Below are 17,357 nucleotides of genomic sequence, written 5' to 3'. Positions count from 1 at the left end.
TCCGTGAAGCAGAGAGTGGAAAGAATATATACGGGCTTGGTTCCGCCCGGAGGATCGCACCGCCAGCAAGTGCGCTGACCCCGTTCCCGAAACCGACCTCCTTTGGAAGCCCGCGCAAGCGAATAGGGACGGCAGGTGCTACCAAAGACTAGCTTTGGTATGGTTTCCCGACAACCGGCAATGGGAGCAACAGTAAGGGAACAAACTTTTGTTTAAAAAACTTTGAATCATACATGCCATTACCCACTAGAGGGTTGTTGTCAGTACCACAAATCCCAGGATGCACTACACATCCAATTATGGACGCCCACTAGAGGGCTTGAATAAAATGGGATGAAACATGGTGGTAATGAAAAAATGCCAGTGCAGAAGCCTCCGAAGAAAGTCGAAGCCCGACTGAAACGCGTCAGGACTGCAATAAAATAAAGAAATATCCAAACCTTACTGCTGGAGTCCGGCTCCTTGCTTTCCGTGAAGGAGAGAGTGGAAAGAATATATATGGGCTTGGTTCCGCCCGGAGGATCGCACCGCCAGCAAGTGCGCCGACCCCGTTCCCGAAACCGAACTCCTTTGGAATCCCGCGCAAGCGAATAGGGACGGCAGGCGCTACCAAAGACTGGCTTTGGTATGGTTTCCCGACAACCGGCAATGGGAGCAACAGTAAGGGAACAAACTTTTGTTTAAAAAACTTTGAATCATACATGGCATTACCCACTGGAGGGTTGTTGTCAGTACCACAAATCCCAGGATGCACTACACATCCAATTATGGACGCCCACTAGAGGGCTTGAATAAAATGGGAGGAAACATGGTGGTAATGAAAAAATGCCAGTGCAGAAGCCTCTGAAGAAAGTCGTAGCCCGACTGAAACGCGTCAGGACTGCAATAAAATAAAGAAATATCCAAACCTTACTGCTGGAGTGCGGCTTGTTGCTTTCCGTGAAGGAGAGAGTGGAAATAATATATACGGGCTTGGTTCCACCCGGAGGATCGCACCGCCAGCAAGTGCGCCGACCCCGTTCCTGAAACAGAACTCCTTTGGAAGCCCGCGCAAGCGAATAGGGACGGCAGGCGCTACCAAAGGCTGGCTTTGGTATGATTTTACGACAACCGGCAATGGGAGCAACAGTAAGGGAACAAACTTTTGTTTAAAAAACTTTAAATCATACATGGCATTACCCACTGGAGGGTTGTTGTCAGTACCACAAATCCCAGGATGCACTACACATCCAATTATGGACGCCAACTAGAGGGCTTGAATAAAATGGGAGGAAACATGGTGGTAATGAAAAAATGCCAGTGCAGAAGCCTCTGAAGAAAGTCGTAGCCCGACTGAAACGCGTCAGGACTGCAATAAAATAAAGAAATATCCAAACCTTACTGCTGGAGTGCGACTCGTTGCTTTCCGTGAAGGAGAGAGTGGAAATAATATATACGGGCTTGATTCCGCCCAGAGGATCGCACCGCCAGCAAGTGCGCCGACCCCGTTCCCGAAACCAAACTCCTTTGGAAGCCCGCGTAAGCGAATAGGGACGGCAGGCGCTACCAAAGGTTTCCCGACAACCGGCAATGGGAGCAACAGTGAGGGAACAAACTTTTGTTTAAAAAACTTTGAATCATACATGGCATTACCCACTGGAGGGTTGTTGTCAGTACCACAAACCCCAGGATGCACTACACATCCAATTATGGATGCCCACTAGAGGGCTTGAATAAAATGGGAGGAAACATGGTGGTAATGAAAAAATGCCAGTGCAGAAGCCTCTGAAGAAAGTCGTAGCCCGACTGAAACGCGTCAGGACTGCAATAAAATAAAGAAATATCCAAACCTTACTGCTGGAGTGCGGCTTGTTGCTTTCCGTGAAGGAGAGAGTGGAAATAATATATACGGGCTTGATTCCACCCGGAGGATCGCACCGCCAGCAAGTGCGCCGACCCCGTTCCCAAAACCGAACTCCTTTGGAAGCCCGCGCAAGCGAATAGGGACGGCAGGCGCTACCAAAGGCTGGCTTTGGTATGGTTTTCCGACAACCGGCAATGGGAGCAACAGTAAGGGAACAAACTTTTGTTTAAAAAACTTTAAATCATACATGGCATTACCCACTGGAGGGTTGTTGTCAGTACCACAAATCCCAGGATGCACTACACATCCAATTATGGACGCCCACTAGAGGGCTTGAATAAAATGGGAGGAAACATGGTGGTAATGAAAAAATGCCAGTGCAGAAGCCTCTGAAGAAAGTCGTAGCCCGACTGAAACGCGTCAGGACTGCAATAAAATAAAGAAATATCCAAACCTTACTGCTGGAGTGCGGCTCGTTGCTTTCCGTGAAGGAGAGAGTGGAAATAATATATACGGGCTTGATTCCGCCCAGAGGATCGCACCGCCAGCAAGTGCGCCGACCCCGTTCCCGAAACCAAACTCCTTTGGAAGCCCGCGTAAGCGAATACGGACGGCAGGCGCTACCAAAGGTTTCCCGACAACCGGCAATGGGAGCAACAGTAAGGGAACAAACTTTTGTTTAAAAAACTTTGAATCATACATGGCATTACCCACTGGAGGGTTGTTGTCAGTACCACAAATCCCAGGATGCACTACACATCCAATTATGGACGCCCACTAGAGGGCTTGAATAAAATGGGAGGAAACATGGTGGTAATGAAAAAATGCCAGTGCAGAAGCCTCTGAAGAAAGTCGTAGCCCGACTGAAACGCGTCAGGACTGCAATAAGATAAAGAAATATCCAAACCTTACTGCTGGAGTGCGGCTCGTTGCTTTCCGTGAAGGAGAGAGTGGAAATAATATATACGGGCTTGGTTCCGCCCGGAGGATCGCACCGCCAGCAAGTGCGCCGACCCCGTTTCCGAAACCGAACTCCTTTGGAAGCCTGCGCAAGCGAATAAGGACGGCAGGTGCTACCAAACACTGGCTTTGGTATGGTTTCCCCACAACCGGCAATGGGAGCAACAGTAAGGGAACAAACTTTTGTTTAAAAAACTTTGAATCATACATGGCATTACCCACTGGAGCGTTGTTGTCAGTACCACAAATCCCAGGATGCACTACACATCCAATTATGGACGCCCACTAGAGGGCTTGAATAAAATGGGAGGAAACATGGTGGTAATGAAAAAATGCCAGTGCAGAAGCCTCTGAAGAAAGTCGTAGCCCGACTGAAACGCGTCAGGACTGCAATAAAATAAAGAAATATCCAAACCTTACTGCTGGAGTGCGGCTCGTTGCTTTCCGTGAAGGAGAGAGTGGAAAGAATATATACGGGCTTGGTTCCGCCCGGACGATCGCACCGCCAGCAAGTGCGCCGACCCCGTTCCCGAAACCGAACTCCTTTGGAAGCCCGCGCAAGCGAATAGGGACAGCAGGCACTAACAAAGACTGGCTTTGGTATGGTTTCCCGACAACCGGCAATGGGAGCAACAGTAAGTGAACAAACTTTTGTTTAAAAAACTTTGAAACATACATGGCATTACCCACTGGAGGGTTGTTGTCAGTACCACAAATCCCAGGATGCACTACACATCCAATTATGGACGCCCACTAGAGGGCTTGAATAAAATGGGAGGAAACATGGTGGTAATGAAAAAATGCCAGTGCAGAAGCCTCTGAAGAAAGTCGTAGCCCGACTGAAACGCGTCAGGACTGCAATAAAATAAAGAAATATCCAAACGTTACTGCTGGAGTGCGGCTTGTTGCTTTCCGTGAAGGAGAGAGTGGAAATAATATATACGGGCTTGGTTCCACCCGGAGGATCGCACCGCCAGCAAGTGCGCCGACCCCGTTCCCGAAACCGAACTCCTTTGGAAGCCCGCGCAAGCGAATAGGGACGGCAGGCGCTACCAAAGGCTGGCTTTGGTATGGTTTCCCGACAACCGGCAATGGGAGCAACAGTAAGGGAACAAACTTTTGTTTAAAAAACTTTAAATCATACATGGCATTACCCACTGGAGGGTTGTTGTCAGTACCATAAATCCAAGGATGCACTACACATCCAATTATGGACGCCCACTAAAAGGCTTGAATAAAACGGGAGGAAACATGGTGGTAATGAAAAAATGCCAGTGCAGAAGCCTCTGAAGAAAGTCGTAGCCCGACTGAAACGCGTCAGGACTGCAATAAAATAAAGAAATATCCAAACCTTACTGCTGGAGTGCGGCTTGTTGCTTTCCATGAAGGAGAGAGTGGAAATAATATATACGGGCTTGGCTCCACCCGAAGGATCGCACCGCCAGCAAGTGCGCCGACCCCGTTCCCGAAACCGAACTCCTTTGGAGGCCCGCGCAAGCGAATAGGGACGGCAGGCGCTACCAAAGACTGGCTTTGGTATGGTTTCCTGACAACCAGCAATGGGGGCAACAGTAAGGGAACAAACTTTTGTTTAAAAAACTTTGAATCATACATGCCATTACCCACTGGAGGGCTGTTGTCAGTACCACAAATCCCAGGATGCACTACACATCCAATTATGGACGCCCACTAGAGGGCTTGAATAAAATGGGAGGAAACATGGTGGTAATGAAAAAATGCCAGTGCAGAAGCCTCTGAAGAAAGTCGTAGCCCGACTGAAATGCGTCAGGACTGCAATAAAATAAAGAAATATCCAAACCTTACTGCTGGAGTGCGGCTCGCTGCTTTCCGTGAAGGAGAGAGTGGAAAGAATATATACGGGCTTGGTTCCGCCCGGATGATCGCACCGCCAGGAAGTGCGCCGACCCCGTTCCCGAAACCGACCTCCTTTGGAAGCCCGCGTAAGCGAATAGGGACGGCAGGCGCTACCAAAGACTAGCTTTGGTATGGTTTCCCGACAACCGGCAATGGGAGCAACCGTAAGGGAACAAACTTTTGTTTAAAAAACTTTGAATCATACATGCCATTACCCACTGGAGGGTTGTTGTCAGTACCACAAATCCCAGGATGCACTACACATCCAATTATGGACGCCCACTAGAGGGCTTGAATAAAATGGGAGGAAACATGGTGGTAATGAAAAAATGCCAGTGCAGAAGCCTCTGAAGAAAGTCGAAGCCCGACTGAAACGCGTCAGGACTGCAATAAAATAAAGAAATATCCAAACCTTACTGCTGGAGTGCGGCTCGTTGCTTTCCATGAAGGAGAGAGTGGAAAGAATATATATTGGCTTGGTTCCGCCCGGAGGATCGCACCGCCAGCAAGTGTGCCGACCCCGTTCCCGAAACCGAACTCCTTTGGAAGCCCGCGCAAGCGAATAGGGACGGCAGGCGCTACCAAAGACTGGCTTTGGTATGGTTTCCCAACAACCGGCAATGGGAGCAACAGTAACGGAACACACTTTTGTTTCAAAAACTTTGAATCATACATGGCATTACCCACTGGAGGGTTGTTGTCAGTACTACAAATCCCAGGATGCACTACACATCCAATTATGGACGCCCACTAGAGGGCTTGAATAAAATGGGAGGATACATGGTGGTAATGAGAAAATGCCAGTGCAGAAGCCTCTGAAGAAAGTCGTAGCCCGACTGAAACGCGTCAGGACTGCAATAAAATAAAGAAATATCCAAACCTTACTGCTGGAGTGCGGCTTGTTGCTTTCCGTGAAGGAGAGAGTGGAAATAATATATAGAGGCTTGGTTCCACCCCGAGGATCGCACCGCCAGCAAGTGCGCCGACCCCGTTCCCGAAACCGAACTCCTTTGGAAGCCCGCGCAAGCAAATAGGGACGGCAGGCGCTACCAAAGGCTGGCTTTGGTATGGTTTCCCGACAACCGGCAATGGGAGCAACAGTAAGGAAACAAACTTTTGTTTAAAAAACTTTAAATCATACATGGCATTACCCACTGGGGGTTGTTGTCAGTACCACAAATCCAAGGATGCACTACACATCCAATTATGGACGCCCACTAGAAGGCTTGAATAAAACGGGAGGAAACATGGTGGTAATGAAAAAATGCCAGTGCAGAAGCCTCTGAAGAAAGTCGTAGCCCGACTGAAACGCGTCAGGACTGCAATAAAATAAAGAAATATCCAAACCTTACTGCTGGAGTGCGGCTTGTTGCTTTCCATGAAGGAGAGAGTGGAAATAATATATACGGGCTTGGCTCCACCCGGAGGATCGCACCGCCAGCAAGTGCGCCGACCCCGTTCCCGAAACCGAACTCCTTTGGAAGCCCGCGCAAGCGAATAGGGACGGCAGGCGCTACCAAAGACTGGCTTTGGTATGGTTTCCCGACAACCAGCAATGGGAGCAACAGTAAGGGAACAAACTTTTGTTTAAAAAACTTTGAATCATACATGCCATTACCCACTGGAGAGTTGTTGTCAGTACCACAAATCCCAGGATGCACTACACATCCAATTATGGACGCCCACTAGAGGGCTTGAATAAAATGGGAGGAAACATGGTGGTAATGAAAAACATGCCAGTGCAGAAGCCTCTGAAGAAAGTCGAAGCCCGACTGAAACGCGTCAGGACTGCAATAAAATAAAGAAATATCCAAACCTTACTGCTGGAGTGCGGCTCGTGGCTTTCCGTGAAGGAGAGAGTGGAAAGAATATATACGGGCTTGGTTCCGCCCGGACGATCGCACCGCCAGGAAGTGCGCCGACCCCGTTCCCGAAACCGACCTCCTTTGGAAGCCTGCGTAAGCGAATAGGGACGGCAGGCGCTACCAAAGACTAGCTTTGGTATGGTTTCCCGACAACCGGCAATGGGAGCAACAGTAAGGGAACAAACTTTTGTTTAAAAAACTTTGAATCATACATGGCATTACCCACTGAAGGGTTGTTGTCAGTACCACAAATCCCAGGATGCACTACACATCCAATTATGGACGCCCACTAGAGGGCTTGAATGAAATGGGAGGAAACATGGTGGTAATTAAAAAAAAAATGCCAGTGCAGAAGCCTCTGAAGAAAGTCGTAGCCCGACTGATACGCGTCAGGACTGCAATAAAATAAAGAAATATCCAAACCTTACTGCTGGAGTACGGCTCGTTGCTTTGCGTGAAGGAGAGAGTGGAAATAATTTATACGGGCTTGGTTCTGCCCGGAGGATTGCACCGCCAGCAAGTGCGCCGACCCCCGTTCCCGAAACCGAACTCCTTTGGAAGCCCGCACAAGCGAATAGGGACGGCAGGCGCTACCAAAGACTGGCTTTCATATGGTTTCCCGACAACCGGCAATTGGAGAACAGTAAGGGAACAAACTTTTGTTTAAAAAACTTTAAATCATACATGGCATTACCCACTGGAGGGTTGTTGTCAGTACCACAAATCCCAGGATGCACTACACATCCAATTATGGACGCCCACTAGAGGGCTTGAATAAAATGGGAGGAAACATGGTGGTAATGAAAAAATGCCAGTGCAGAAGCCTCTGAAGAAAGACGTAGCCCGACTGAAACGCGTCAGGACTGCAATAAAATAAAGAAATATCCAAACCTTACTGCTGGAGAGCGGCTCGTTGCTTTCCGTGAAGCAGAGAGTGGAAAGAATATATACGGGCTTGGTTCCGCCCGGAGGATCGCACCGCCAGCAAGTGCGCTGACCCCGTTCCCGAAACCGACCTCCTTTGGAAGCCCTCGCAAGCGAATAGGGACGGCAGGTTCTACCAAAGACTAGCTTTGGTATGGTTTCCCGACAACCGGCAATGGGAGCAACAGTAAGGGAACAAACTTTTGTTTAAAAAACTTTGAGTCATACATGCCATTACCCACTGGAGGGTTGTTGTCAGTACCACAAATCCCAGGATGCACTACACATCCAATTATGGACGCCCACTAGAGGGCTTGAATAAAATGGGAGGAAACATGGTGGTAATGAAAAAATGCCAGTGCAGAAGCCTCTGAAGAAAGTCGAAGCCCGACTGAAACACGTCAGGACTGCAATAAAATAAAGAAATATCCAAACCTTACTGCTGGAGTGCGGCTCGTTGCTTTCCGTGAAGCAGAGAGTGGAAAGAATATATACGGGCTTGGTTCCGCCCGGAGGATCGCACCGCCAGCAAGTGCGCTGACCCCGTTCCCGAAACCGACCTCCTTTGGAAGCCCGCGCAAGCGAATAGGGATGGCAGGTGCTACCAAAGACTAGCTTTGGTATGGTTTCCCGACAACCGGCAATGGGAGCAACAGTAAGGGAACAAACTTTTGTTTAAAAAACTTTGAGTCATACATGCCATTACCCACTGGAGGGTTGTTGTCAGTACCACAAATCCCAGGATGCACTACACATCCAATTATGGACGCCCCCTAGAGGGCTTGAATAAAATGGGAGGAAACATGGTGGTAATGAAAAAATGCCAGTGCAGAAGCCTCTGAAGAAAGTCGTAGCCCGACTGAAACGCGTCAGGACTGCAATAAAATAAAGAAATATCCAAACCTTACTGCTGGAGTGCGGCTTGTTGCTTTCCATGAAGGAGAGAGTGGAAATAATATATACGGGCTTGGCTCCACCCGGAGGATCGCACCGCCAGCAAGTGCGCCGACCCCGTTCCCGAAACCGAACTCCTTTGGAAGCCCGCGCAAGCGAATAGGGACGGCAGGCGCTACCAAAGACTGGCTTTGGTATGGTTTCCCGACAACCAGCAATGGGAGCAATAGTAAGGGAACAAACTTTTGTTTAAAAAACTTTGAATCATACATGCCATTACCCACTGGAGGGTTGTTGTCAGTACCACAAATCCCAGGATGCACTACACATCCAATTATGGATGCCCACTAGAGGGCTTGAATAAAATGGGAGGAAACATGGTGGTAATGAAAAAATGCCAGTGCAGAAGCCTCTGAAGAAAGTCTAAGCCCGACTGAAACGCGTCAGGACTGCAATAAAATAAAGAAATATCCAAACCTTACTGCTGGAGTGCGGCTCGTTGCTTTCCGTGAAGGAGTGAGTGGAAAGAATATATTCGGGCTTGGTTCCGCCCGGACGATCGCACCGCCAGGAAGTGCGCCTACCCCTTTCCCGAAACCGACCTCCTTTGGAAGCCCGCGTAAGCGAATAGGGACGGCAGGCGCTACCAAAGACTAGCTTTGGTATGGTTTCCCGACAACCGGCAATGGGAGCAACAGTAAGGGAACAAACTTTTGTTTAAAAAACTTTGAATCATACATGCCATTACCCACTGGAGGGTTGTTGTCAGTACCACAAATCCCAGCATGCACTACACATCCAATTATGGACGCCCACTAGAGGGCTTGAATAAAATGGGAGGAAACATGGTGGTAATGAAAAAATGCCAGTGCAGAAGCCTCTGAAGAAAGTCGAAGCCCGACTGAAACGCGTCAGGACTGCAATAAAATAAAGAAATATCTAAACCTTACTGCTGGAGTGCGGCTCGTTGCTTTCCGTGAAGGAGAGAGTGGAAAGAATATATACGGGCTTGGTTCCGCCCGGAGGATCGCACCGCCAGCAAGTGCGCCGACCCCGTTCCCGAAACCGAACTCCTTTGGAAGCCCACGCAAGTGAATAGGGACGGCAGGCACTAACAAAGACTGGCTTTGGTATGGTTTCCCGACAACCGGCAATGGGAGCAACAGTAAGTGAACAAACTTTTGTTTAAAAAACTTTGAAACATACATGGCATTACCCACTGGAGGGTTGTTGTCAGTACCACAAATCCCAGGATGCACTACACATCCAATTATGGACGCCCACTAGAGGGCTTGAATGAAATGGGAGGAAACATGGTGCTAATGAAAAAATGCCAGTGCAGAAGCCTCTGAAGAAAGTCGTAGCCCGACTGATACGCGTCAGGACTTCAATAAAATAAAGAAATATCCAAACCTTACTGCTGGAGTGCGGCTCGTTGCTTTGCGTGAAGGAGAGAGTGGAAATAATATATACGGGCTTGGTTCTGCCCGGAGGATTCCACCGCCAGCAAGTGCGCCGACCCCCGTTCCCGAAACCGAACTCCTTTGGAAGCCCGCGCAAGCGAATAGGGACGGCAGGCGCTACCAAAGACTGGCTTTCGTATGGTTTCCCGACAACCGGCAATTGGAGAACAGTAAGGGAACAAACTTTTGTTTAAAAAACTTTAAATCATAGAATGCATTACCCACTGGAGGGTTGTTGTCAGTACCACAAATCCCAGGATGCACTACACATCCAATTATGGACGCCTACTAGAGGGCTTGAATAAAATGGGAGGAAACATGGTGGTAATGAAAAAATGCCAGTGCAGAATCCTCTGAAGGAAGTCGTAGCCCGACTGAAAATGCGTCAGGACTGCAATAAAATAAAGAAATATCCAAACCTTACTGCTGGAGTGCGGCTCGTTGCTTTCCGTGAAGCAGAGAGTGGAAAGAATATATACGGGCTTGGTTCCGCCCGGAGGATCGCACCGCCAGCAAGTGCGCTGACCCCGTTCCCGAAACCGACCTCCTTTGGAAGACCGCGCAAGCGAATAGGGACGGCAGGTGCTACCAAAGACTAGCTTTGGTATGGTTTCCCGACAACCGGCAATGGGAGCAACAGTAAGGGAACAAACTTTTGTTTAAAAAACTTTGAATCATACGTGCCATTACCCACTAGAGGGTTGTTGTCAGTACCACAAATCCCAGGATGCACTACACATCCAATTATGGACGCCCACTAGAGGGCTTGAATAAAATGGGAGGAAACATGGTGGTAATGAAAAAATGCCAGTGCAGAAGCCTCCGAAGAAAGTCGAAGCCCGACTGAAACGCGTCAGGACTGCAATAAAATAAAGAAATATCCAAACCTTACTGCTGGAGTGCGGCTCGTTGCTTTCCGTGAAGCAGAGAGTGGAAAGAATATATACGGGCTTGGTTCCGCCCGGAGGATCGCACCGCCAGCAAGTGCGCTGACCCCGTTCCCGAAACCGACCTCCTTTGGAAGCCCGCGCAAGCGAATAGGGACGGCAGGTGCTACCAAAGACTAGCTTTGGTATGGTTTCCCGACAACCGGCAATGGGAGCAACAGTAAGGGAACAAACTTTTGTTTAAAAAACTTTGAATCATACATGCCATTACCCACTAGAGGGTTGTTGTCAGTACCACAAATCCCAGGATGCACTACACATCCAATTATGGACGCCCACTAGAGGGCTTGAATAAAATGGGATGAAACATGGTGGTAATGAAAAAATGCCAGTGCAGAAGCCTCCGAAGAAAGTCGAAGCCCGACTGAAACGCGTCAGGACTGCAATAAAATAAAGAAATATCCAAACCTTACTGCTGGAGTCCGGCTCCTTGCTTTCCGTGAAGGAGAGAGTGGAAAGAATATATATGGGCTTGGTTCCGCCCGGAGGATCGCACCGCCAGCAAGTGCGCCGACCCCGTTCCCGAAACCGAACTCCTTTGGAATCCCGCGCAAGCGAATAGGGACGGCAGGCGCTACCAAAGACTGGCTTTGGTATGGTTTCCCGACAACCGGCAATGGGAGCAACAGTAAGGGAACAAACTTTTGTTTAAAAAACTTTGAATCATACATGGCATTACCCACTGGAGGGTTGTTGTCAGTACCACAAATCCCAGGATGCACTACACATCCAATTATGGACGCCCACTAGAGGGCTTGAATAAAATGGGAGGAAACATGGTGGTAATGAAAAAATGCCAGTGCAGAAGCCTCTGAAGAAAGTCGTAGCCCGACTGAAACGCGTCAGGACTGCAATAAAATAAAGAAATATCCAAACCTTACTGCTGGAGTGCGGCTTGTTGCTTTCCGTGAAGGAGAGAGTGGAAATAATATATACGGGCTTGGTTCCACCCGGAGGATCGCACCGCCAGCAAGTGCGCCGACCCCGTTCCTGAAACAGAACTCCTTTGGAAGCCCGCGCAAGCGAATAGGGACGGCAGGCGCTACCAAAGGCTGGCTTTGGTATGATTTTACGACAACCGGCAATGGGAGCAACAGTAAGGGAACAAACTTTTGTTTAAAAAACTTTAAATCATACATGGCATTACCCACTGGAGGGTTGTTGTCAGTACCACAAATCCCAGGATGCACTACACATCCAATTATGGACGCCAACTAGAGGGCTTGAATAAAATGGGAGGAAACATGGTGGTAATGAAAAAATGCCAGTGCAGAAGCCTCTGAAGAAAGTCGTAGCCCGACTGAAACGCGTCAGGACTGCAATAAAATAAAGAAATATCCAAACCTTACTGCTGGAGTGCGACTCGTTGCTTTCCGTGAAGGAGAGAGTGGAAATAATATATACGGGCTTGATTCCGCCCAGAGGATCGCACCGCCAGCAAGTGCGCCGACCCCGTTCCCGAAACCAAACTCCTTTGGAAGCCCGCGTAAGCGAATAGGGACGGCAGGCGCTACCAAAGGTTTCCCGACAACCGGCAATGGGAGCAACAGTGAGGGAACAAACTTTTGTTTAAAAAACTTTGAATCATACATGGCATTACCCACTGGAGGGTTGTTGTCAGTACCACAAACCCCAGGATGCACTACACATCCAATTATGGATGCCCACTAGAGGGCTTGAATAAAATGGGAGGAAACATGGTGGTAATGAAAAAATGCCAGTGCAGAAGCCTCTGAAGAAAGTCGTAGCCCGACTGAAACGCGTCAGGACTGCAATAAAATAAAGAAATATCCAAACCTTACTGCTGGAGTGCGGCTTGTTGCTTTCCGTGAAGGAGAGAGTGGAAATAATATATACGGGCTTGATTCCACCCGGAGGATCGCACCGCCAGCAAGTGCGCCGACCCCGTTCCCAAAACCGAACTCCTTTGGAAGCCCGCGCAAGCGAATAGGGACGGCAGGCGCTACCAAAGGCTGGCTTTGGTATGGTTTTCCGACAACCGGCAATGGGAGCAACAGTAAGGGAACAAACTTTTGTTTAAAAAACTTTAAATCATACATGGCATTACCCACTGGAGGGTTGTTGTCAGTACCACAAATCCCAGGATGCACTACACATCCAATTATGGACGCCCACTAGAGGGCTTGAATAAAATGGGAGGAAACATGGTGGTAATGAAAAAATGCCAGTGCAGAAGCCTCTGAAGAAAGTCGTAGCCCGACTGAAACGCGTCAGGACTGCAATAAAATAAAGAAATATCCAAACCTTACTGCTGGAGTGCGGCTCGTTGCTTTCCGTGAAGGAGAGAGTGGAAATAATATATACGGGCTTGATTCCGCCCAGAGGATCGCACCGCCAGCAAGTGCGCCGACCCCGTTCCCGAAACCAAACTCCTTTGGAAGCCCGCGTAAGCGAATACGGACGGCAGGCGCTACCAAAGGTTTCCCGACAACCGGCAATGGGAGCAACAGTAAGGGAACAAACTTTTGTTTAAAAAACTTTGAATCATACATGGCATTACCCACTGGAGGGTTGTTGTCAGTACCACAAATCCCAGGATGCACTACACATCCAATTATGGACGCCCACTAGAGGGCTTGAATAAAATGGGAGGAAACATGGTGGTAATGAAAAAATGCCAGTGCAGAAGCCTCTGAAGAAAGTCGTAGCCCGACTGAAACGCGTCAGGACTGCAATAAGATAAAGAAATATCCAAACCTTACTGCTGGAGTGCGGCTCGTTGCTTTCCGTGAAGGAGAGAGTGGAAATAATATATACGGGCTTGGTTCCGCCCGGAGGATCGCACCGCCAGCAAGTGCGCCGACCCCGTTTCCGAAACCGAACTCCTTTGGAAGCCTGCGCAAGCGAATAAGGACGGCAGGTGCTACCAAACACTGGCTTTGGTATGGTTTCCCCACAACCGGCAATGGGAGCAACAGTAAGGGAACAAACTTTTGTTTAAAAAACTTTGAATCATACATGGCATTACCCACTGGAGCGTTGTTGTCAGTACCACAAATCCCAGGATGCACTACACATCCAATTATGGACGCCCACTAGAGGGCTTGAATAAAATGGGAGGAAACATGGTGGTAATGAAAAAATGCCAGTGCAGAAGCCTCTGAAGAAAGTCGTAGCCCGACTGAAACGCGTCAGGACTGCAATAAAATAAAGAAATATCCAAACCTTACTGCTGGAGTGTGGCTCGTAGCTTTCCGTGAAGGAGAGAGTGGAAATAATATATATATATATATATATATATATATATATATATATATATATATATATATATATATATATATATATATTATATATATATTATATACATATATTATATACATACATATATATATATAAAATTTGTTTTTAATAAAACAAAAATTGGAATTTTGATGAGACACAGAAGACGAATAAACTGTTGTGCAGATACAGGCCTCACTATACGCTGCCAGAGGAACCGGTAGAAAGGCCCGGGAACCGTCGGGTTACGTCACCCAGGGATTCGTAACCTTTTAGAACGCATTGTGATGCAAACCAAGACCACACGTGCAGGTCTCATGAAACAAATAGTACGAGCTCTATAAAAGATTTTGGAAGAAAATAAATGGAAAAATGTCTAATGCAATATGAACTGAGATACGCAGAAGGCGGGTGTCTGAGTTTTCGAGCATAGGGTCTCTACGAGGAAGGAAATTGTGCCGGTTGTGGATGGCACGCGATCAGTGGCTTTTCCTGCGACATCAGCCTCATGTTTGTTGTAGTTCCTGCAACCCAACAATTCAGCCTTTGTATTTAAGTAAAGCGCCAGAAATATTTTCGCTTTCCTCGTTTTCCAGTATGTCCCTGGCTGCGTGTTGTGCTTTTGAATCCCATCCAGGTAAACTACATTGAAATTCCGTCATTTTGAGCGTATGCTGAAAAAGTTTCCCTTTTTGCCTAAGTGTGTTTAAATTAAGTCTATAAACTAGGAACAAAGTTGTGAGAGATAGTCACACTCCTAAACACTATTAATGTGAGTACTTTAGAGGGTGCAGCCGTGTATCGCCTTCTGATCAGTAGGCATAAAAATCAAGGAAGAAAAGCATCGACAAGACGAACCTTATACACCATGGGGCTATTTACACGACCCTTGCGCCCCCGGTGCGTAACTGTTTCCCATTTTAAACAAGCATTGGCCGCGCGGCAGTAAAGCTGCGCAGCAGTGAAAGTGGCAGCAGGGGGAGGGGCATGTTCGATTTCCTTTCGGGAGCGTGCGACCATATGGCACCACCATATGGCGCCGCGCGCTCCCAAAAGGAAATCGCCAAGATGTGCATGTGCAACGCGTGCACTTCTTTGCTTCCCTTCTAATGCCGATGGCATTTGGTCTCCTCCTACGCAGTGCATGTGCGCTGCGTAGGACGAGACCTAAAAATGAAGGTGTCCTCATGTAACACAACTGGTGCTATGTAAAGCGCTCTGATACCTGATATCTTCGGGTCAAGTTTGCGCTATATAAAACTCAGTTAAAAAAAAATAGCCATAGGCGCCTGCAGAGGGGAAGGTTAGGTGCATGCCCCCCACAGCCCCCGGATTACTCGCAGCGGGGTCACTCACAGGCCTGGCAGTGGCAGGCAGCAGCCGGTGGATTTTCAAAGTGCCGTGCAGCATAACATGGCAGCCGCTGCCTGCCGTAGTGTTAATCTGCACTAGCACTGGTCTAGTAGGACGGGTTGTGCCATGGCGCCAAAAACAGTCCGGGACCAGGTCACTTCCTCCTGGCAGCAGGCAACTTCCACTGGTAGCCCACTGACAGTCATTGGTAGCTGAGAGCTAAGCTACCGATGAGATTCTCAGTGGTAGTAGCATAGCGCACTGTCATTGGTAGCTGAGCGCTACCAATGAGAGCCCCCTTCCATGCTCCTACTCCCACGTCAGACCAATCATGGTCTGACCTTTGCTCCGTCACCCAGGAGCGGCCCATGCATGTAAGTGTGGTGCGGCGGTGGGGTTTCACAGACGCGACAAGGGAAAATTAATTATTTACTTAATTTTCCCTCATCGTCGCCTGTCTAGTCCCCCCACACCGCCCCACCACTCTTGCCTGCACAGGCTGCTCCTGCCATCACCTTATTTGCCACCCCACAGCCCTCCGACCCCCAGCATAGTGCGCAGGCTTGTCTGGCGCACATCAGACGGAGTTCAGAGATTAACCCCTTGCACGCTGATGACGGAACCGCTCCGTCATCAGCTGCGGGTGCGCTGTGCTGATGACGGAGCGGTTCCGTCATGGCCCGCCCCGCTCGATAGAACGCTCATGCGCGGCGCAAATTCCACGCCTGCGCTGAGGGTTCTATTGAGCGGGGCGGGCCATGACGGACCCGCTCTGTCACCAGCATAGCTCAACCGACGCTGGTGACGGAGCGGTTCCGTCACCAGCATGCGGCCGCCGTGCGGCCGCCCCGCCCCCTTAGCACTGCGGCGGAATAGCCGCCGCAGTGAAGGGGTTAATAAGCATCCTGTGTTGCGTGCTTCAGCAGGACTCTACACAACAGGCCCCCGTTCCATTCACTCCCTGGCTCATAGTGCTTATTGGCCCAAAACCGACCTGCTGCATCCAATCCTATCTGTATGTCATAGTTTGCTTCCTCAGCCATTTGAAAATTAGGTTGATAGGACTGCCCTTGAGCAAATCACTAGGACACAACATTTCGCTGAAGCGGGTGCCACATGGCTATTATGGCTCCTAATTTATGTGTGATACTACTGATAAGATATAGTGAGAAAGAACGAAGAAGGGAGATATATGCAGAAAGCAAAACAGAGCAAAGAGGAGCGAGAGTAAGCAAGAGAAAGTAAAAGTAAAATGGATAGAGCAAAAGAGAGACAAAGGAGCATGGATGGGAAAAGAAAGATTGGGAGAAAGAAGGAGCAGTTGATAGAAAAATAAGAGAGACAAAAAAAGTGAGACAGCGAGAAAGAACAAAGGAGAGAGAAACTCAGTAAGACTTGGTTGCTGAAGGAAGAGTGAGGCACAAAGAGCAGGAGAGAGTAATTAAGAGAAAGAGAAAGTGTTGAGAAGTGATATGAATACGACGCGGGCAGCATTTGCCTCGTCATAATACTTTTTTTTTTTACTGTCAGTTTTTTAAGGAGGTTACCTCAGGTTGGGCAGTTTAGAGACGATACCTTGTGCTAATGAGGAAAAAACAAGGCGAACCAGTGAAAAACTAGGTAAAGGACTCAGAAAAATGGGGGAAAGGAAAAAGAAAGCAGTACACAACAAGGTGAAAGCACTCAGAAAAGGGCAAAAGGAAGGATAAAGTAGTAAAAAATGAGGCAAAAGCAGGAGAAAGTACTTAGAAAAATGGGGGGGCAGAATGCAAAAGCAGCAAAAATCAAGGCAAAAACAGGAGAAAGTGCTCAAAAAAACAGGGGGAGCGGAAGAAGAAAGCAGAAAAAAATTAGAAAAAGCATGAGAAAGCAGTCAAAAAATGTGGAAGAGAAAGGTGAAAGCAGTACAAAATGGAGCAATAGCAGGAAAAAGCACTCAGAAAAACGGTGGAGAGGAAGGAAAAGCAGTAAAATACAAGGCAAGAGCAGGAGA

The sequence above is a fragment of the Lissotriton helveticus genome, chromosome 5_1, assembly GCF_964261635.1.
Source record: "Lissotriton helveticus chromosome 5_1, aLisHel1.1, whole genome shotgun sequence".
NCBI lineage: Eukaryota > Metazoa > Chordata > Amphibia > Caudata > Salamandridae > Lissotriton > Lissotriton helveticus.
This window is presented reverse-complemented; position numbering follows the sequence as displayed.